This window comes from Hippoglossus stenolepis, chromosome 1 (genome assembly GCF_022539355.2).
Source record: "Hippoglossus stenolepis isolate QCI-W04-F060 chromosome 1, HSTE1.2, whole genome shotgun sequence".
Taxonomy (NCBI): Eukaryota; Metazoa; Chordata; class Actinopteri; order Pleuronectiformes; family Pleuronectidae; genus Hippoglossus; species Hippoglossus stenolepis.
In genome coordinates, this window is record NC_061483.1 from 6,847,056 (window position 1) to 6,869,491 (window position 22,436).

The window sequence follows — 22,436 nt, forward strand, 5'->3', positions numbered from 1 at the left end:
TCAGGACAACTGGAGCTGAGTTAAAGTGCAGAACACCCACTCGCTCATTCCTGAGCTTATTATGTGTTTTAATTTAGCACAGAAGTGTGATGACACATAGTGAGCAGAGTGATCGGCCCTGACACAGATAGTTGGAAAGCGAGTCGTCATCGCTGACTCTGAATCAGCTCTTGAAACAAAACAACCGACCGGGAGAGTGAGGACGAGGCAAAATATGCATCGAGTGAAAAGTGCACAGACTCAGATTTGTCATATAGTGCACTTCAGCTCAGTGATGGATTACAAGTGGAAAAGCTGAGCTTTCATTCAGCTGTCAGGAGGAGCTGCCGCCTTCAGCACTTCTCCAACCTCTTCAAAAATGAGCAGCTTTATGGTAATTGCCAGGAAAAGTATTAAGGTGATAAATAACAGGAGTGGCACGTTGCAAGTGTTTCAACAAAAGCACATTAGCTGGTGTTATATTGTTATTGTGGAGTTTTTGCATTGACATAAATTAGTTGTGAATGTGACAGTATTTAGACTCCTATGATAAAGTGATACTTCTTATACGTGCTTTATATTCATATTTTATTATCCTAGTCAATCAGAATGGTTTTTTTTTTTTAAAGCATCCGCATAGTTCATTTCAAATATAACGTTTTTCTTTTTTAACATCTCTAACCTCTGAACCTAGAAGACGCTCAACCAATGAGTTTGTCAATTAATTTAAACAAAGGTGGGAGTGGGAGGGAATTTGCATATAAAGATTTAAACTCTTCTCGAATGCTGTGGTTTTAAAAGTCTTGTTTCCCTGACTTGTCAGCCATCTTTCTTTCACTTAGTTCACTGCTTAAACAGAACTTTCTTCAGGGAGTAGAATATCTTATAAAATCAACAAGGCACTGATCTCTCTTGATGTAATGCTCCACTTAAGATAAAGTATATAGAAGCCACAGGACATGAATATTTGATGTGAGAGCTGATAAAGTGAAACACAAAAGCTGCACTCATGCTGCACTCTGGACACTCAGATCAATCACATGTTGCTGAGACAGACTCGTCTCTGCGTTGAATCTTAATCTGAGACTCGAGATGTGCTGAAGTGCTGCAGAGGGACAGTGATGACATACTCCACATATAAATATAAATATGTTCAACTGGAGCTTTATTTAACTGTCTCATTCCGACATGGAGTGGTGCTACAGTGTTTAGTAAAGAAGTGGTGACTCACAGACATTGTATAGTAGGAGTTGTCCTTTTTTATGCAGACATGCTTTCAACATGAATTGCATTTAAAGTTAAGTACAGACATCCATCCATCTATCTATACCTCCTGTCCTTTTATCACAGGGAAAACCACCACTCACATGTATGGTCAATTAAAAATCTGCAAACATGCAAGTCTTCCCCCTACGGTGCCCCCTGCAGGCATTGGGAGAACATGCAAGCTCCACACAGGAAGGCCCCTGCAGGCAGAGGTCAAGATCGACGGCCTTGAAAGAACTTTTAAGATCTTGGAATGTTTCACCGCTGCAACAGTATTTTTATTATTGTCTTATAAGTCCATGTATCCTGGACACTTGTATGTGCACAACACTATGGATAATAAAACATATAGCTAGAAGGGCACATATTGCCAGGGACCAACTTAATGCTATGAAAATGGAGTGAAACCACATTTAAATTCACTAGATATAGGCCAGATATTTATTTGGATCTGCACCAAATTGCACACACTCGCTAATATTAGTCCTCTAAACATGTCTGGTTTTTTACATGAAGGTCCATGAATCATTTTTTGAGAAATCAACCAAAATGTTGAATCTCACACTGTTAAAGAAAATGAAAAATAATTCCTGGATACCCCCCCGTGAACCGGTTCTGCACCAAAATATAATGGGTTCTTCCCCGACTCATATCACATTGTTCCACTAAGTTTCGTGGTAATCCGTCCAGTATTTATTGCAAACAGACAAACAAACCCACTGAGATGAAAACATAACTCTACTCACACAGATGCTTTTGATCTTGCACAGTCTCAGTCTAATTTGAACGTCTGGGCCTTGTCACTCACTTTTCCAACAGTAAATAACTCACAGTAAATCCTCCTTATAAAAAAATCCCCTTTTTTTCACATGTTTTTGATCAATCTGTTTCGATGCACCACCTAATTTATATAATAAAACATTACAGCTCGCAGGCTGTTCCCTTCTAAAGCCACCAGCTGCATCCAGGACTGTATCCGTTGTGTCCCAGGGAACCATGTGTGAAAATTAGCATTTGATTATGTTCCTTTGCGCTCCTTCTTCTTTCATTAGCGACACAACTTTATGCTTCCCGAGAATGTAAATTAGCAGCCTGACTAACAAACTGTTATCAATCTAAATGGTCTCTGTGGGCGTCTGTGTGTTTTATGAGGAAGTGAGGCTGCTCTTCACTGGTGCAAATTACATTACACTCAGTCTGGTGCAAAATGATGGGAGGTAAAAGGCCACGTAGAAGTGTGTGACGGGGCGTAGCACTGGAAAAGGAATGATTAGGCATTGACACATTGATAGAGCTGTATGAGAGACAGTTTGGTTTTGAATGTCTCCATCCACAGTGAGACCCCCCACCCGCCCTCCTCCCCTATCTGTGTCCACGCAGCGCTGTCAGTCAGTTCATTTCTCTTTCTTGTGCCCGGGGTTGATATCAGATAAGGAGAACACCACATTAAAGTGGCGCGCCCCGCTCTCCCCTTTTCCAAAAGTTAAAATGAGGAACAGACTCGGAATACAAATGGCACACATCAAATGAATGGGGGGGATTTCGAGCGCCTTATCTCGCCCAGTCAGTCGGTCTGGAGTTGGCGCCTGTTACAAAGGCCCAGAGAGAAGAGCGTGGCCTCGGAGATCCTCGCAGCCATCCCCCAGGCTGCTCTGGAAACAGGTACATCTCACACTCATATAAAATTAACTTTTGCCTTCAATATGTTATTATTTTTTTAAAGCCTCTTTAAAGAATTTATCTACTTTCTACTCATGCTGCTTTTTGCCCTTCCTCTGCTGTAAAAGTTGATCCACGAGGCTCCGGCTCCAGCATCTTTAAGAAGGGAGTTTGATATTTGCGTCAGACAGTGAGCTGCACTAATCCCTGTGTTGTGCTGCTGTTGCAGTGGAAGGATTTCTGACACTGTATTAAAACTGGTGTTTGAAGATCTATTTAAACTGCTTCAGAGAGTCCACATTCTAAACCTGGAGGTAAGAGCACACTTTGAGAGTTTGAGCCACAGAAAAACAGCCAGAAATCTCCTCAGCTGTGATGTGTTTAATCAGCCTTCATCACACAATCATGCAAATTTTCAAAGGAGCCTGTTAATTTCCATAAACTTTCAGTTTTGTGGGCTCTGCTGGAGAGGGCTGCTCCTGCTTGTCAATCAGGAACGTGAGTAAGCTCTGAAATATTCTCTGTCGATGGAGGAAATGTCAAAAAGAGAAAATGATCCGCTTTGATTTGCTTCTGTTTAATCCCCAATTTAGATTCCTGAGTCTGCAGAACGGCAGCACTAGAATCCAATACTACTCTGCACGGAGGGAACGACTGGATTTACATGCAACATACAAGTTTAATGGAGATTTGTGGCAGATCAACATATGGACATACCAACATAATAGCATAGTGTCATAAATACACAGCATAAAAATCGAATTCCCTTGTGCATCTTGTTAGAATCTGTTCTCTGGCGGTACTGAGGATCCTCTTGAAAGATTTCTGCAGTATGGGAACATTATTCTCACAGTGGCTTCAGTGTCCTGTCCTGTTAGGTGATTAAGACCTATAAAGAAAAACTGGAATAAAGATACTGATATAGAAGGTTCAGGCAAACTGTGCACGATTCTAAACAGTGAAAATGAAGCTCCACATAACACTGTCCTCCCACAGTCGTTCTCACACTGTGCTCTAGGACAAAAATATCACCAAGGGATTCCTTGTTTTTGTAATAAAGGGATATTACACTACTTACAGAGACAAACATATTAAAAAACAATGGAGGATGATGGAAATCTACGACTAAGAATATTCCTACTGAGGAAACGCATGAACCACACACAGTGAAGCTACATTGTCCCCAGCTCACTGCTTTATTCCCATGATCATCATATCTGACTGTGAGCATGATATTAGCATGCTAACATGTTCACAATGTGCTGATGTCACGTTCACCATCTTGATATGAGCATGCTAAGTGAAGTCACTTGACTCAATCACCCCCTGGTGGCTGACTGCAGTATCCACCCTAAACCCTGCCTTCTCCATGTTAGTGGATGGCACATGGACAAAACTAAAAAGTCAAAGTAATTGGGAAATAAATGTTTCTCAAAGAGGGTTTCTGTCATTTTAGGTAGTTCTTCAAACTGATGTATGTTCGAGCACAAATTCTCCCAGTAAGTGTGGTTTTATACCACCTTAGCTCCATCCCCTGATTGCTACTGCGCAGAATTGGGCTCATAATGACCTCATCAGCAGAAGATGGCAGCTTTCGTATCAGGTATATTTATATCTATATAGTCTATAAAACACTTAAAGTGTTTTGGTGGGACATTTGCACGTTGGTAGGTGATCACAGGAAAATGTATTGACTGTGTGAATGCACAATGTAAATCTTCATTAAAACGCCATGTCCCATTTACTGCCCATATGTTGCTGGCTCTGAGGTCATTCCTAGCAGTGAAGGGGATTTTGAAAGAGGCAACAGGCCGGAAGCAGAAGAGGAGAAGGATGCTGCGTGAGACATGCGGCCAATGTCAGGCTCAGAGCTGCAGCCTACATCCAGTGAGTCAGACTAACTGTGATACTCTCAGGGAAAATGGGAAAGTTTTTTCAGGGAGAAGATGTTGCCTTCTTGCATCATGCATGTGCTGTACCCTGAGCTCTGTTTGCCTGTGATGATATCATCCTCATTTAATCTTCCTTGTGGTCTGCTGTATAAGACTTGGCATCAGCATATACTGAAGAGTGGGGGAAAGCCTCATTTATTTAAGTCTTTGCTTCATGCAGCCTCATGCAAAAGACATTACAGCATTTGAAATGAGACTTTATAAAAGCCATTTTAACATTTGAACATCTTTTCTCCCTCTGGTCATGCTGGTAACCACTGTGTTGCTGAACAGATTCCAAATACAAAATCCAAACCAAGGATAAATCATAGTTAAGGCTAGTCTAGGAAATCACAATACAAATCAGAATCAGCCTAATTGGCCAAGTGTGTTTGACTCCAGGTTCCAGTGTCTCTGTGTGTTCTTACAGTGCCAAGAACAAATACACACACACACATACAGTTAAAACAACAAACCTAAACTAAAATAGGCAAACATAAGCAAATGCTGTGTGGAAACAGCAAACAGAACATTGTGAGGGAAACCAAAAAATGTGGGAAAGTCCATAGAGATACATCTCACCAAATTAAAGATACTTAATTCAAGGACTGGACAGGAGAGAATGGGATTAAATACACAATAAGACAGGAGTGAAAATTATATTTCATCTAGGGGGCAGAGGAAATATTCAAAGCTTGGATCCGTCTGGGCTGTAAATCCAGTGGTTTTGCAACAATAGAAACTTTGTAAGGAAAACTTATGCTCACTATTGATAAACTCTGCTTGAAATCATTTCCCATTTAAAAAACATAAAAGAAGGAGCCATGCAACTTGACAGGAGGGTCTATTAAAAAGTTTCTACCATGTGCATCTCCTTCCATTGCAGGATTTACAGTGATGCATCGTGATGTTTGAAGTAATATTGGTTCTTCCGAACCTTCCTCACAGCAAAGGAATAAAGATTTACACGTTGAGTCTTTTCCTCTGGAGACGTAATGAGCAAGGCTTGGTCTGAACAAAGTGAATAATACATTATACAGTAAGTAATACTGAGCAAGATATGTGATGCCTCCCGTGGTGCCAGTGCATTATTTGGATAAAGTAATTAAATATTGCTTTTCGACTGTTTCATTTGTTTTTAGATGTCATGAAATTAATGTATCACTTAACATCAACCTCTGTACAGCACTGGGGGCTATTATAAGTGTTGTTGATGTGACAATCTGTTCGTATCTTCAGCTACAGGTTCCACCAATAAACACTGACTTTTGAGAGACTTCTGTCGGATATTGACTGATACATCTTCATGGAGTAATTTACATATCTTGAAGTTCAATGCTCTTATTCATTGTTTTTCCTTTTAACCTAAAAGGATAAGTGCTATGGTTAATGGATGGGTGTTTCTTGTTTTAAGTTTTTATTTTATTTTACCTCCTTCCCTCAATGGATAAGCAGTGTGGTTAATGGAATTTATTCTATTTTATTTTATTTGATTGTACCCCCATTCCTCAAATGATAAAAGGTATAGTTCATGGATTTTATTTATTTTAATTCTATTTTGCCGTGTTTTATTTTACTTATTTTATTGTACTGAAATTAATTTAGTTATATTTTATTTAACTTAATTTTATTTTATTTTATTTCATATAAATTTATTTGATCTAATTTTACTTTATTTTATTTGATCTCATTTTATTTTACTTAATTTAATTTACTTAGATTTTATTGTACCTTATTTTACTTTCATTTTACTTAATTTTATATTTTTATTTTATTTTATTTTATTTTATTTTATTTTATAACCCTCTCCTCAGAGCTCCAGTCGGCCCCTGTGATTGGCTCTCTGAAGTCTCGCAGCCGTCGCCACCTCTCGCGATGCTTTGCCTGCTCTCAGTGAGAAGCGGATCTGGAGCTGCGCTCAGTCTCAGTTGTGGCTGAGCAGGACGCGGCGGAGCTTCTGTGGCGGAGCCGAGGATCCGGAGCCCGAAGCTGGACTGTTTCAAACTCACCCACCGAACCGACACGCTCACTGCCGAACAACCAACTCCTCTCGACGGGCGCCACCCTCCAGGTAAGCCCGCTAACGTCTCCTCCGGTCCGGACCCGGTGTCTGCAGAGCTAGCTGATAATTTACCCCCCCACACTTCACTTTTACGTCGGCGGGGGACACGTTCAAACCGCAGCCCGCTCGCGTCCCCTCCTCTGTCGGCGCTCATCCCCGCCGATAAGTGTCCGATTCAACCTTCAGCCCGTCGGCTTGCAGCGAGCAGCAGCGGAGGGAGAGAGCCGCAACTTCCCATCACCTCTCTGTGTTGACTGTCTGAGAAAGGCACACACCTCTGTTAGCTTCGATGCTAACTGCTTAGTATAAAGTAGCTGGCTGGCTGGCTCCCTAGCTAGCTGTCTGTCTGTGTGTGTCTGTGTGTGTCGCCACGTAAATAACGTTGTCTCCTCCTGATTGTCCTGAGGTTGTGATGAGGTGGCGGCGCGGGGAAGCCATGACAGACGGGTTGTTTTCTTGAATGAAGCAGGTTGGGAAACTGAGCAACTCAACTTGAGCCCCCTGGTCCTTTTGTGTTTGGTTTGTTTAGCGTCAGTTAGCTGGTGTTTCCCACTAAAGATGGTTTTAGCCTTTGCAACAGAATCGCTGCAAGTGCTGTGCAAAAGTTTAAAAAACACCAAAAGTAAGCAGGATAAGTATTTTCCCCATGTGTGTCTAAGTGCAGTAAAAAGGAAATAAGTCAAATATCAATATTCCATCAGTGTTTGTTGGGACCTCACAGCACCAGTTCTCCAGATATATTCTGTAATGGTGGTCCATACTTATGCCACGAGTCTTAAGTCTGCTTCCGTGTCTTCTGCCTCTAATCCCAGAATCACTCCACGATGTGGAGATCACAGCTCTGTGGAGGCTCCACCATCTGTTGCTGGACTCCTGGTTCTTGCAGCTGAAGATAGTGACAATCAGATGCCTCCCTGATGGAAAATAATCTAAACATTTAAAGCTCTTAAAAAGTTTTGTCCTCCTCATTGCATGATTACTCTTTGTCACTTTATTATGTCACTTTAAAGTCTCTTTAATCTGCAGTAACTTCATCCTCCTCAAAAGATTTATTTCCCCCCCACCCACGATATCTCCACCCACAAGCGGCAGACATTTCTGCAGCTGGGTTGTTATTATAGGCTGAAGGGAAAAGGCCACTTATGTCAAATTGTGCTTCCGGGAGTAAAGTAATAACAGATGCAATGACACTAACTTTACCTTTTAGTTGTCAGTAACACACTTGACTGCACATCTTGTCGTGCCTGGCCACACCAGTTAGTTACAGACTGATCCCAGATCTGTTTTTGGTAACTACACAGCTGCTAACAGTGTGCATTGTTAAGGCTCTTAACTGGCATCCGGCTATTTTCAGGGTACTAACATATGTCCATATGCTTCTAAATGTCCACCACGGGATTAAGAGAGACCTCTTAAAATGTTTGTGCTCGTAAACTCAATATACATAATGAAAATTAACCCATACGATAAGAAATTTCACAATTCGTAACTACCAAGCCTTAGGATTCTTATCAAATGTTTCATATTTTCTGCATATGTTAAAAAATATTGTCGGATATATATCTATGCAAACTCAAATGAGAAGTAAACTGAAGATTTCAGCCTTTACATATTATAATAAAATAAGATATAACAAAATACATCTTGTATTTGATTGTGATTTTAAACACATGGGACATTCTACAATTTATACAATCCACTTGCCACTCGAGACGTTCCTGAGATGTGTTGACGAGAATGGTGCGTACAGACAGACAGAGGACATCCTGAAACACATTCGGTCTCCAGACACGGATGTTGCCGGCGCGGAGGAATACAGAGCTTTGAAACACATAAATCTTCACACCTGGCAAAGTAATCCTTTAGTCATTGTTATCAATCAACAGCTCTACCCACCCCTCTTAGATGTTTTAAGGCCATTTCCTGCTGTGGTGCAGAATGTACCTCATCAAAAGTTACACCTACAACAGAAAGCACAGCGAAGCCTTGATGTTGTCCTTATCCGCTTTCACGCTACAGTTCTGTTCCGTATACGTCGCAGTATTATTATATCACTGCCAGTTTGATACCTTTTTATGTTTGTGGAATATGACACGCGTCACATAAAGAGTTAAAGAAGTTGAAATGGCTTTGGTTTTATGTGGATGTTATTTCACAGTATTTAAATACATGTATGCCTATAATCTGACATGGACCTAGGAAAAATCAACCCTAACCCTCTGGACTCTGGGCATGTTGCTGTTTTTCCCCAGCTTCTGGTGTCTCTGCAGTCTATTTGTACAGTTTTACTCAATCCTCATGACTGTGTGGTATAAAACATGTCACAATTCTAGTCTTTAACCAATATCCCCTCATTCAGTTTGTCAACTCCAGTAAATATTAAAAACATAGGGCCTACCTGCAGAGTTTGGCAGAGTGCCCTTTTATATCTCTGTGCTTTGATTTATTGTTGATGTATGTCCTTCCAAAGCCATTTCAGTCTCCTCCCTGATGAGTGCCCTTAATCAGCACATTTCACCACACTGCATGAAGTGTCCTTGTGGCTGAAGTTCTCTCGTCTTATTTCAAATGAGTGGGATGTTTAAAACATCGAGGAGCACAGGACAGCGGGCTGTCAAACGCTAACTGTGTGTTATGTTGAACTCCTCATTTCTGCAGAGTGAGAGCTGAGTTGAAACCAGTAATGCGACTTGTAGCATGTCCAGGCCTTTGCTGTGAACACCGTAGTAATTATGACTCTTAAAGACCATTGCTAGTTGTCTTTGATCTGCCCACTCTTTGAATTATGCAGTAGCCTATAAAAATATAATTCCTTGCTTTTTGCCAAGTCTAAACATGTCTGTCTGAACAAGAATCCACAGGAGAAAGATCCCCTCTATGTCAAGGCCTGATTACTCATTTTAATGTGAGCGGGACATATTTATGACCATAGCTTGAATTTATAAAACACTGGTCACTTTGTGGCACTAATATTAAAACCTATATAATCTTGGCAGCAATTGCAGCAGCGGCAGAGTCTCATTGTCCAGCTGTCCTTGAGAGTTCACACTGTCATTGTCTGGACAAACCTCACCCTATGATAAGAATTGTTTTCGTTTAGTCTCTCACGGGGGCACTTAAACACTCCCAACCTACTTCCCCTTCCTCTCTCAACATTGGTGCATCCATTGGAAATGAAATCCTGTTAAACCAACATTATGTACGTTTTATTGAGCAGCAGCACCCCCTGCAGCCACCTAGTGATTTATTCTGTTGGGCGCTGTGTCCAAGCGATTAAGGGGTTTTCATGTAGAGAAAAAACAAAGCCAATCAGTCTCTTGACCGGAGCTCTGACTGTGTAGCCCCACTCACTGAACTGAAACACAACTGAATGGGGGCTATTCCTTATGATCCAGGCTTCCTGAACCAGAGGAGCTGTCACTGTTACAAACACACCAAACTCTGTGTAGAATCCTTGATATTTTAAAGGTTTACTTGCTGAATATTAGAGATAAATGCTAGTTTTAATGACTTCTAAGTCTGTTAACTAATCTACAGTTGGTCATTATTCTTGAACTTACCGCAACTATCTGTTAGTTATGCACTTCTCAGATTGTGCCCACTCACCAAAGTTACATAGTACAAGAACAGGTGTTCAGGGTGATTCTAAGTCAGTGTACTAAACTAATTTTGAAGCTGCTATTTTAAGGTTTAAAAAAGATGCTGTCTTGCTTTGAATTTAACTTCCCACATATAGCCTCACTGGTCCTATAAAGCAAACCTTGAGTGTTGAGGAAAAGCAGCAAAAGCAACTGAAGCTAAAATCAAAGAAGACTGTGGCCTTGTAATTGTTGGTTTTCATCAGCATTGCACCCAATTCAAAGACTAGATAAGAGATGTTGTGTTAGTTGAGTGGAAGTTGCTGTCGCTGAGCTGTTATACTATCTTCCTTCAGCTTTCCTAAATGATGTTGATGTCTGATAATCACTTTGTGTCTGGCCCACTGCTGCAGTAGCTTGAGTCTGCTCATGCTGGGATTTTTGTCTGTAACACAGACAAAGCCTGAATGCCCCATGGAGCTTAATAATAGGCTAATAGAAAGAGGTCTGCATGCATAACACTTCCTAAAGCCCTAACCCCTTAACCCAAAATCTACCCCGGTCATTCACGAGGATTGTTGCAGTGCCTGATGACTGGCTAACATCTCTGTGTGTAAGTGGGCAGGTGGAGGATTACTTGACTCCTTTGTGAAGTTTGTGGCAATTCAGCAATATGATAGGTGACAGTCAGATGACATTTAGATTGTATTATGTGGGTTTCAGACAAAACCATAAGTCTGTCCTTTGAGATGCTATCTGTGTCTGATTAGACTATCAGAATCCTAATTTCTTGCTGTGACTTGGCAGACTACACAAATGACCAACCAATCATGGCATGCCGTCTTTCCAGACTAGACGATTGATTTTCTGGAAGGAGTTGCATGGGACTGACCTCACTGCTCCTCCCGAAAGCACCAACATCATTTCGTGTTCGCTTCTGCATAGTTATGAGTATGCTGCTTGTTCCTTTTGGTCAATGCCATAAAACTAGGAGTGCGAAGGCAAAAAGTTTGGATTTGATCATGTTTTTTGTCTGGATGCAATGAGGTGTCCAAGATGCTGCTCCACTATGAGACAGTTCATGTATTAGATGAACAAAAAGGGCTCCAACCATCCATATTATAGGACTTAGTCACTCTGCCATTACAAATATTACATTTGGTCAATTGCCCTAAAAGAAAATTACGAATTTGTGCCCATTTTCTTTTCAGTCTTGTCAATAGGTATTACAAAGCCATTATAACTGTCAAAGTGTTTATCTTCTTGGCAATCAGCAAACCGTAATTTCTCTACAGTAATTTCTACTTGCATTTCTGAATACTCAAAAGTTCACAACCCAACAAGCCCTTCACAATGGCTGCTTTTGTTAGCATTTAGTCAACAGGTTTCTAGTTATTCTAGCCTACATTCTTTGTTAACTTTTGGCAGTGGGTCAAGGTGGTCTGATGAGTCCAGGCTCTCTGTGGAACCCTGTTGTTCTAAACCTTGGCCCTGTGACCCTCTCAGTACAACCAACCATGGCCTGCTTCAAAGGCAACTCATGCACAGCTTATGTCTGCATACTTTGGAGCCATAACCCTCCCCCAGGCATCCTCCTCTATACCCCTCCTCATTTCCAAGCACGAACCACCCCGTACAACAAAAGAAAGTGGCCCCAGATGCCCTAAGGCACGCAGAGAACAGAGCCGCTTCAATCTTCTCATTCCTCATACTTTTGGCTCTCGTTGAACGAGTCTTTCAGAAAAATGTGTCTAACAACGATTTTGTATTGTGTGTGTGTGTGTGTGTGTGTGTGTAGCCAGAGTTGGTAGCTCCAAAAAAAGGCTTTCCAAGGAATCGTAGCACTCCACAGGGAGTGAGATGCTCTGGTTGGATGTCTCATGATCATGTGTGGACTGCTTGTGCTTTTTCCTTCTGTACTATCTGTCACAGCATCAGTACCTGAACCCAATAACCTCACTGCCCTTCCCAACTTAAGCCAATAATATAGTGCTGCTCTTCTCAGCCAGAATTGTCTCTTGCCGTGGTCTGAGTTGTAAGTGTCTATTGCAGTGGCAGTGAATAGAGATACTACTGTGTTGTCTCACAGCTTTTGTTCTGTGCAACCAATGTCAATCAACCTCGCAGTGTTGTACTAAAAGGTTGAATGCTTCTCACTCCATTTGTACACACTTCAGACTCCTCGTGGCGTTCTCTTTTCCCAACATTTGTTGCCCATGATGGTTAAAGAACTTGGCACCAGCTAAACAAACTGAATATTTTTCTACCCTGTCATTGGTTGTTGGTGCTTGTGCCAATGACGTGTGTACTTTGACATTTAATTGTTTTTTCCTGCATTGTATTCGTTATGACTCCACAGTAAAAACCTATTTTCATACCAGTCTTTTATTTTTTTTTAATTACAGCCATTGTGAGTTTGGGTGGGAAATAAATACAGAGAATAGGCTGCTGGGTTAGCTAGTTAAAGGAACTGCATAGGGTATGCATTTTATCTGCATAATATTCACAAGTCAGAATTAAAATGGACCAAAATATCACCAGGAACAACGGACATAAAGTAAGGAGTCATTTCTATTTCTAAGGAGCTGATGTGAGAACACAGCAGGAGATCCTGAGCAGGATTCACCACGTTGAAGTGTTGGTGTTGATGATTTGAAGGTTTCAACACATGAAAAAATGCAAAATATCTTATAAGATATATATTCAAATCTTATATGTGAAGATATACTGATTTCCTTAAATAATGGTAAACAGACTATGTATTTGACTCTGTTGAGTAGTCAGACAAACTAAGCAAGTATTTCCACAAAAAGATTTGGACAATTTGGAAGTTATGATATAATTGTTAGTTACAAACATCTTTTAGAACAATTCAGACAGATCCATCTGTCACACAACAATTAAAAATAGAAACGAGTAGAATGGACCCCTGCTTTGTATGGAGCTACAAACTCACTCAAGTGAACGTGGACGTTTGAGCAGTCAGCCATGATCTCAGTGTAGCTCAGTTGGGGGTTGTCATTTATGGCATGAAGCAAGACATACAAAGTGAGTGTTGCACTGCACTGATTTATTTATTTTGTCATTTTTCAGGGAAGTAGGTAGTCAGTAGACTAAGATAAGACAACAATGATTTTGTATGAATTTGTTATTTTCCATCCAGCTTGATAACTAATGGGCTCAGTGTGAGAAGCTTGTGTGGTGAGAATGTCTCTGGACTGCCATTTTACATTCACTCTCATGAGAGCCATCCACTCTTACTCCCCAGTGTGGATTAAAGATGTATGTGTTAATTGTTTTAATAGCCATCTTTACAACCTGCCTCTCCAATATTGCAAAACTGATGCAATGACTCTGATGCTCCCTCGTCCTCCCTGAACAAAATTAGCCTTCCTCAACCCTCCTTTGCTATGCCACTGTGACATTCACACTTGATTAGGCTTGCAAATTAAGTTTTCCCTCTTTTGAGGTAGGAGACTCAACCTTGGCCCCAGAGACCTGTTAAGTCTTGATTGGATTGGCCGGACATACTAAGCTCGGACGATGTCCCAGCATTGTTTTGCAGCAGCAAGTGCACCTGCTTCATCAGCGCTTGATTTCTCCATGGTTATTTTGTAGTTTCATGTCTGGACACATTTGCTAGTTGATTAACAATAAATCTATCCAATATATCACCACTTCAGTTCTTATACAGTGCATTCAGACACCTTCACTATATGGTAAAACCATTTAAATCAATTCCCATCAATCTGCTGTTAATACCCTATGATGGAAGAAAGAAAACAGAATTTCTATTTTTTTTGCAGGATTTGCATTATCACATAACATTTCCATGCGCTATGCTTTTGGTCAAATAGTAATCAAGGCAATAAATTAAGCTAAGTATCTTAATTCATGAAGTTGCACCATTGCTAGTATATATCTATATCCTAATAAGCATTTGAGTCTTAAAACATTGGCGTCCTTCAGAAGAATCAAATATTCAATTGGATCTTAAATGGTTGTTCTACTTTGAAGCCTTGGTAGCCGATTGGTCAAATACTTGTAATTTGTTAATTTTAAAGTCAGTTACATTCAGTTTAGCGGTTGTTAAATATAATTACTCATAAATTCTGTCACTTCTAATGTTTTGGCCAATCCTTCAAGTAGCAGTGTCATGCTTCAATTTCTGTCAGATACCATGCAACCGCTCCACTTATACTTGTCAAACACGGAGACTATACGAGCTGTACATGATTATTTGGTTCTGCACAAGAGTTTAATGATTCCTGTTTTTTTTATTTTACATTTTTTTGACATCTGCCTCGTCATGATGAATGGTGCAGAAGTCAATAAGCCCCTGGAATGCTGACTCCAGAAAAGTGGGGGGAATTTACTGTGTTCTCCATATATCGAAGAAGTGCTGCTGAATAAATAGGCTTTGCTGTACTGTCAGAAAAACAGACATGTATCCGCTGCTTATCCACTGCCCATTGCGACCACACACCCACACCCAATGCCTGAGCAGCACATTTACCATTCAGCTCATGTCTGACAGCAGTGATGATTTTGATGGACCGTGCACTGTCTCAATGTCATGTCTTCAAACCATTTTATCCCTCTAATGTAAAAGGGACTGTGACTGTCCAACCAAGGGAAGGTCCTTATTTATGGGGGATTGCACATCATTGCCCAGTGCTGTACAAGAGATGGGTTTCATTGATATAGGTAAGAAAAAGGCATTAAAGCACAATTTTATTTTTTAGGGTTTAGTTTAATTGACTTAATTTCCACCTCCCGTCCCTGGCTCATTAAAGCAAAAATGAAAACACAGCAGAACATAAACACAGACAAAACCACCAAAGCACATACAACTAGTAGAATAATGACTGAGTCATAGCAGAGACCAGACCAACTAGAAAGAGACATTTTTACATACTTTCAGGCTTTTACCTTTCCCTCTGAACAGCTCTTTTCTCCTTTGCCAAACATGTTCAACCTTGTTGCTGAATGGCCCACAGGCTGTTGCATTCTTCAGCTCAGTGAGACGAGGCATTTTCCCATACTGAGTATCACACAACACATTCTGTCTTCATTATCTCTGAAGTGACTCTTCAAGTCTTGACCTTTTTCTCAAGTTGAGAAGTTTCGTCTGTGAATCCTCTTTCAAGGACAGCAGCCTATTTTTTTCTGGGGGTGAACGAAGGACATGTTATCGGGCTAAATCTAATCTCCCTGCAAAGTGATTGCTTAATTTTCTCACTGCAAAAGGAGTGCCCTTTATTAAATCAACATGTTTGTCTAAGAGTCACACAAAGAAATACTCAGTGCACATTCATGTCTTTAAACCCTTTCAGGAGGATTTTGTAGTGTCTGTAATCATTCCCACAAAAGACCTCTTGGGATCTAATGATTTCATTAGGAACTTGACCATAGATTCCTCTGGAGAAACCATTCCTTCCACACAGAGATCATGGTCAGGATTTCTAATGTGCTTCCCACCTTCATCCTCCTCTTCACAATGAGTATTTTTCCATCGTCATCCTGTCTTAAACTGTCCGCACCCTTCTGAGGAAGGGCTAGAAACCAAAAGTGAATCTTGAGTCATCTAAGATTTCAGTCCATTTGGTTTTCTCTTTCTATAGTTGCTCTCTTTTCAATGCAGAATAAAGAAGTAGTGGTGCCAGGCATGATAGCACAGACCAGCACCAATGCGTAACTTATTAATGTAGTAAATGTGGTCTGCCTTTTGACATTACTGGATGTGAGAACTGAGTTTGCCTTACTTGAGTGTGCCTGTTATGATCAATGACCTGAAACATTTTGGTGTCCCACTTTCCTCTTTTTCTATTTCTGTCTCTCTTTCGCTTTCTCTGTCTTCTCAGTCAGAAGTCTTGACATTTTAAGAGCAAGACTCACTGATTGAGGAATAATGATATATGCATAGGCAGAATTCTGAGAGCAGAAGAATACCCTCTGTCAACCTCCTCTCCCTGCAGCTTTGTTTCCCTGTCTTTATTTTTCAATTCCGTCATATCTGTTGGAGATTGAGCGATATATACCATCAAAGCCGTTTTGAAGCTTCCCACTCTCTTCCAAAACCCTTTTGATTTCCGACAGCATGAGCTGCTTAATATTCCTAACTAGTCTGTGGCCTTTTCAGAGAACTAACAAGGTTCTGAAGCTGCAAGTCTTGTCTTCATGTGAAAGGCATCTGCAGCACAGCCCTCTTCTTTTTCAGAGCTCACACCGAGGTGTCTGTGCTACTAAAAAGTTCAGAGCTGTTCGTCAGAAGGAAAGGGGCAGATAGGACATGTTGTCGTGTCATTTGTCTTTTTGTACTTGGGGGTTTTGTCCTGTCAAAGACCAAATATGTTTTTTCATGCACTCTTTGTCCGATTCTTTATTTAGTTTTCTTTGAAAGAGTGAAAGTCAGGAAATGGTCGTCTGTGTTTGTTTTTTATTATTAAAGTATGTAGCTTTAAATTGTCTACTCCATTTAAGAGCTGAAACTATTAGTTGATTAGATCAACAGGAAATTAATTGGCAAATATTTTGATCATTGATTAACCATTTCATTATTTCTTCAAGCAAAAATGTCACATACACTGGTTACAGTTTCTAAAATGTGCAGTTTTGTTGTCTTTCTCTCTTTTATAATTATTGGTAACTCAAAAACTAAAATATGTTGAGTCCTCTTGATCACTTCAAAACTATGACGTGCATTGTCTTGGCAATCGATATATTAAATAGTTTAATTATGCATTTAATATGCAGATTAAACTTAGAGTTAAATTACAGTCTGCAGCCCGACTCTATTTTATAGAAATCAAGATTGAACAAAATGTTCCGGGATGATCATAACCTCTACGTTACCAAAAGTGGTGAAGTCTCATGCAGACGGTACTTTGGTGTCTGTAAGTTCAGAATTCCAGCTCTTTTTTTTTAACCTACTTAATGAGATAATGAATAATTCCTGCGCCTTACCAGCTTTATTGCTGTTTTGTGTGATTATTCCGTGGCTTATTGCTGGAATCTGGTGGTATATTCTTTCCATTGCCAGCTTTTGCCGACAAGCATGAAAGCAGAGTTCATTACAGAGAGCACCACAGAGGCCTGACAGGCACCAAGGGAATTTACTCAGCTTCCAAAAACTTTCAAACTCTTATTTACTTTCATCTTGGCTTCCTTTGCTGCCTCCCACTCCAAGTTTCATCCTCTCATCCTGTTTTCTTCAGTGTGGAGTTGGAGTGCGAAGCAGGAGTGGCTCTCAGACACGCTTCAGTTTTCAAGTTTCTCTGCTTTGTACTGCGTTTGTGCACTGACTCCATCTGCCTCCCCAGAGCCTGTTTGTTCTTGTTGCCTCAGCCTTAAACTGTGTCACTCCAACGCTGATATTACCATGATCTAATGACTGGAGGCAAAAAAAGTAGCTTAGATTGTTTGTTTATTTTAAGTCTAACTAATGACTGATGTGGTTTATAAAGCAGTGTTTACCATTGTAGACTGAACTCGGGCGGACCACTCGGGTATAGGCCTAGTCTAAGCTTTTTTGTTGCTTTTATTATGTGATCTGTCTGATAATGACGCCATCTGTGGTCAATTAACTCGTCTCTGTGGTCGCTCTACCTCTTCCATACCTGTTTTTTCTACAATCACAAGAAGGTGCATTGACTATGGCGCATTCTTAATCATGAGAGGGGTCTATGACAATCTCACATGCTCTTCAAGCCGGTTAGCTACTGCCAACAGTACGATTGATGATTCTCTGGGAAACACCTCAGTGTTAGAAGTATGTCTGTTTATGAACATTTGTTTCCTTATTGGATACAATAGAGCAAACTGTGAGTGAACAGTTGCACGTGATCTGGGTGTATTGTCGCTTCAACAGAGCTGCATTTCTTCACAGGCACCAAAAGCAGCGACAGAGCCCTTAAATATATGCAAAGCACCACTAAATAACATCAGAATTTACCGTCTAAATCCCTGAACACTTGTGACAGCCACAGCACATCTCTCGACATGTGATGCCGGCACACTGAAACCCTCTTTGTTCGCTAAATCCAGTGTGAAAATTTCCCTAATGTTTTGAGAGTTGGGCGACGTTGGCATGGGGCCAGTGGAGTGGAGGAATATGCCTAGCATTGGTGAAGAGCTTGGGCCCTCAGGTTTGTGGCTCATTAATTAAACTCTGGTGAAAGAATCGCATTGAGAGGTTCATAACGAATAATGAATACAAATAATGAAGTAATGTTTTTTCGTGGTGGAGTGTGTGTGGGATTAATTCAGTAATGAGGAAAGGAACTGTTTCGAAGTCTGGTGGTACGGCAGCGAATCTGAATCACGCCAGACCACAGCAGTGTAAAGGGGTGGGTATTGTTTTGAAGTGTCCTTTCTTTGATTTGACCAGTATTAATGAAGAAGCCTTATATTATTTCATTGCAGTCCATATTAAAATTGTTGTTGAAAATTGCTTCAGTGTTATTGGCTCTGACAGGTCATGAATTAGTAATGAGCTGGAGTTTCAGAGATTTTTTGTTTAACCTTTGGTATAAAACATGCAGAATGTAAATTAGCCTGGAAAGCGACACCTCCTTTTTTCCCTTTTATCTAGTGACGGATTGAATCTTCTAAATTTAGCTATTTGTTGACAGTATCTCTTTGTACACACAGATTATTGTATTGGTTTTGACTCAGCATACAAATGTGTCTTCTAAACTCTTCTACTGTTTTCAGGCAGACAGCAATTTGAAAATAGCCAAACTATTTTTATTCAGCAACTACATTAAGTGTTGAACTCTTCCAACAGAGTATTAAGGCAACTTAAATGGAAAAAATATGAAATTTCGACAATAAAGTCATAATATTACTAAAAGGCATAATTTTTAGGCTACGTGTCATTTTAGAGGGAAGAATGTCTCAGACTTGTCGGATCTTGCCTCTTGTAGGAGGCGGGAAATGTCTGGTAGGTGGTTGAGATTATAGTTACTTACATCGGCATGCTGTTCGTAGGGGTTTCATAGTTTCTCAAGAAGCTTTCAGATTGCTATGCATGATCTAGGATGGAGTGAAACTCTGCCATGCACAGGTTCTCCCTCCTAAAAACTTAATTTGACTTAATTCTATAAACCAGAAATTTCTTCAATATGATCCTAATACTCGAGTGGAATTTTGACCATATAAATGTCTGTATGAAATTCGTGATGCTTCTGGCTTACGTGTGTGGATAAAGGCATAGTTGTTGAACTTTGTTATAAGTCATCAAATTTAATCAGTTTGCTCTAACTCTGTAAGTAGAAAACTCAATTAACAGAGATCCTCACTTAGCATATTCCGACTTCTTGGATGTCGCTGTGGGCATCAGATGGTCAGTGATAGCTGGCACCATGGTGGCATCACTAGTGCGATCATACAATGTTTGGCCAGCCATTGACTCCCTTGAGAAAATATATAGAATGCCCAACAGATGGGTCTCACTTTCTCTTTTTTACCCTGACTACAAGTCCTGATAGATGACTGCCTCTGTCAGAATGGCAGCAAATGAGGAGCAACTAAAATAATTAATGACCTAATATCATTCCCAGTCAAGCAGCTGTAAAAAAAACTATCCTCAGCCTAACGTTCAAAATGTATTCACAGGAGAGTGCTATAAAGTTGATGTGCCTGATTCATATTCAAGGTGTTCGTCCATTGCTTAAGAAAGGTCGACTGAATAGGACACTATGCAAAGGCTATGAAAATGGTGTCAGTGCAGTGCTAAGCTCACAGCGCTACATGCTAAGCCACCCTGAAGAGGAGCTAGAGAGCGACTTGGCTTTCCTTACCCTTGATCATGCATCCATAAGAGATTTTGTTATGACTCATACTTTGCCCTGGATAAACTTGAGAAATTGAAAATTCAGCCGCTCTGACTTCTCAGTGGTTATTGGAAAGTTAATCTGTGTTAAAAGATTCTGCAAGTGAATATGAATAACCTGTAGGCGGGGACAATATTTTTTGGCCAGAAACCTTCTAGTTTGACCATGTTTTGCATCTCGACCGAAATACAGTCTTGACTTTTTTAGTTTATCCACATACATATGCAAAAAAACTGCTGATGGACGTTAGCCATCAGATGTTTCTTTATGCAATTAAAGGTTATCTCCGGATGTTGAGAGGGAGGATACCCAGAATGAAATGTTTCCGACAAAGTGCCTGGGTGGCAGGAGTGGTGCAGGAGTGGTTGCAGAAAGAATGCGCTCGGGTGACATTTGCTCTCATTTTCTACTTCTCACCATCTGCCTGCAGCACACCTGCCTCAAACAGCATCAGTACACCCATACAGTAGCCAAGGAATATTGATTAAGACTGCTGACATTTCTACTTCCTTTTCACACAGGCTGGGTACAACATGTGCCATCTTTCCGATGAAGGCAGGCTGCACACAAATACACACCATCCCCTCTTTGTGTCATCAGACTTTCATTATGTCCCAAATATTTACATAAAATTGAATTTCAGGTTACAGATTTTGAACATAAATTACTTTTTATTCATTCCAGATTCATTTTATGAATTTAGCTTCTCTAGCCAAGGCTGGGTTGCAGTAAATCTGCTAACAGACAGAAAGGCTGGAAAGCAGGTCTCTGCATCTCACGCAGTTACTTATTTGAAGCAGACAAGCTGATGTATATTAATGAAAGAGTTTTGGTTCAGTTCGGCCACAGCACTCTGATATTTTGCTGTTATATCCTGCAAATGCAGACTCTGAAGAAGAAAGACGGCAAATACATGTATGTGTTTCAACACTATTTCTGATGTTGATTTGGGATTAATTACAGTGGCAGCTAGAATTGTACTTAGTAAAGCGCATAGCTCCACTAAGGTCCAACAGCCCCCTTTAAATTCTATCAAACATGTTATCAGTTTCCTCAAGAGCCATGAATTATTCCCTGGGAAGTTGGTGAAAGTGTTTAAAAATGCCCAATCTCACAATAATGAAGAAAGTGACAAGTATGGGGCGGACTCAAGATTGAATGGCTTTTTCTCTGACCCATACCTTATCATCAAGTTTCACGGAAATTCATTCAGTTGTTTATTGTGTAATCTTGCTTACAAACACACAAACGAATCATCATACAAACGGACAGGAACGTAAACACAACAGAGGTAGTTAGTGGTGCTTTGATTCATTCATCATACTGATCCCTAATTCGACTGCATCATAATGTGAGATGTTAACTGTCGCTTTCATCCGTTCACCTTCAACTGCAGTGAACCATAGTGACCATTTCATTTATGGTTTCATTTCAACAAGATCTAATTTAAGTGTTTCGTCAATAAGCACATTTCATGAGAAGATCAATACTCTCTTTGATATGGCCATTTAGCACCTTCTTTAATTTAATTGCCTATTTCAACAGGGGCGAGAAATACATTGGTGAGATTAATTGTGGAGTAAAGTATCCATGTCACTCTGCATATTTGCGCTGATAGATCGGTTGTACATTAATGACCCTGCTGTCGGAAAGCCTATGAATTCATCATGGCTGCAATTACAAATATGAATTTGTTTCCTCATCTTAATTTATAGTGCATCGGTGTCAAACGTCTGTGGAGCATTGATTTAACGTTCTAATTAGCAACAATGAATAAAATGTCTACAGTTGACTTTGTTTCGCTCCAAAATATTGTTTGTCTTGAAAAGCTGCTTAGCGTGCGGCAGTGATCAGTCATAATTTGCATCTAGAAGCATTTGGCGTGTCAAAGGAGTTCATGTGAGCAGCGTCTGGTAAAGCTGAGATGAACAGAGGAGGGAGGAGTTAATTCTTCTGTGTGATTACCAGCTGATCAACAGCTGTGACTATGGCTTCAAACCGTCCCTGACATCTGAGTATTTGACTCGACTGAACTGAGCCAGTGATCAGCTCCGGGGTCCAGTATTTTTCCCTAACTTGCCCTCAGTGCAAGCTGAGATAACCCAAACCAACCGTTCCTCCCCCT

General features: G+C 40.4%; 1 protein-coding gene across 2 annotated transcripts in view; it reads left to right on the plus strand.

Annotated features, from left to right (window-relative positions):
- The first annotated feature begins 6,730 nt into the window (after positions 1-6,730).
- glceb (glucuronic acid epimerase b) overlaps positions 6,731-22,436 on the plus strand; it is a 43,499-nt gene continuing 27,793 nt past the window's right edge. For both annotated transcript variants that reach the window (XM_035156123.2, XM_047339945.1), the window contains exon 1: positions 6,731-6,906. The gene's annotated coding sequence lies outside the window, so the exon portion shown is untranslated. The remainder of the gene's footprint in view (positions 6,907-22,436) is intronic.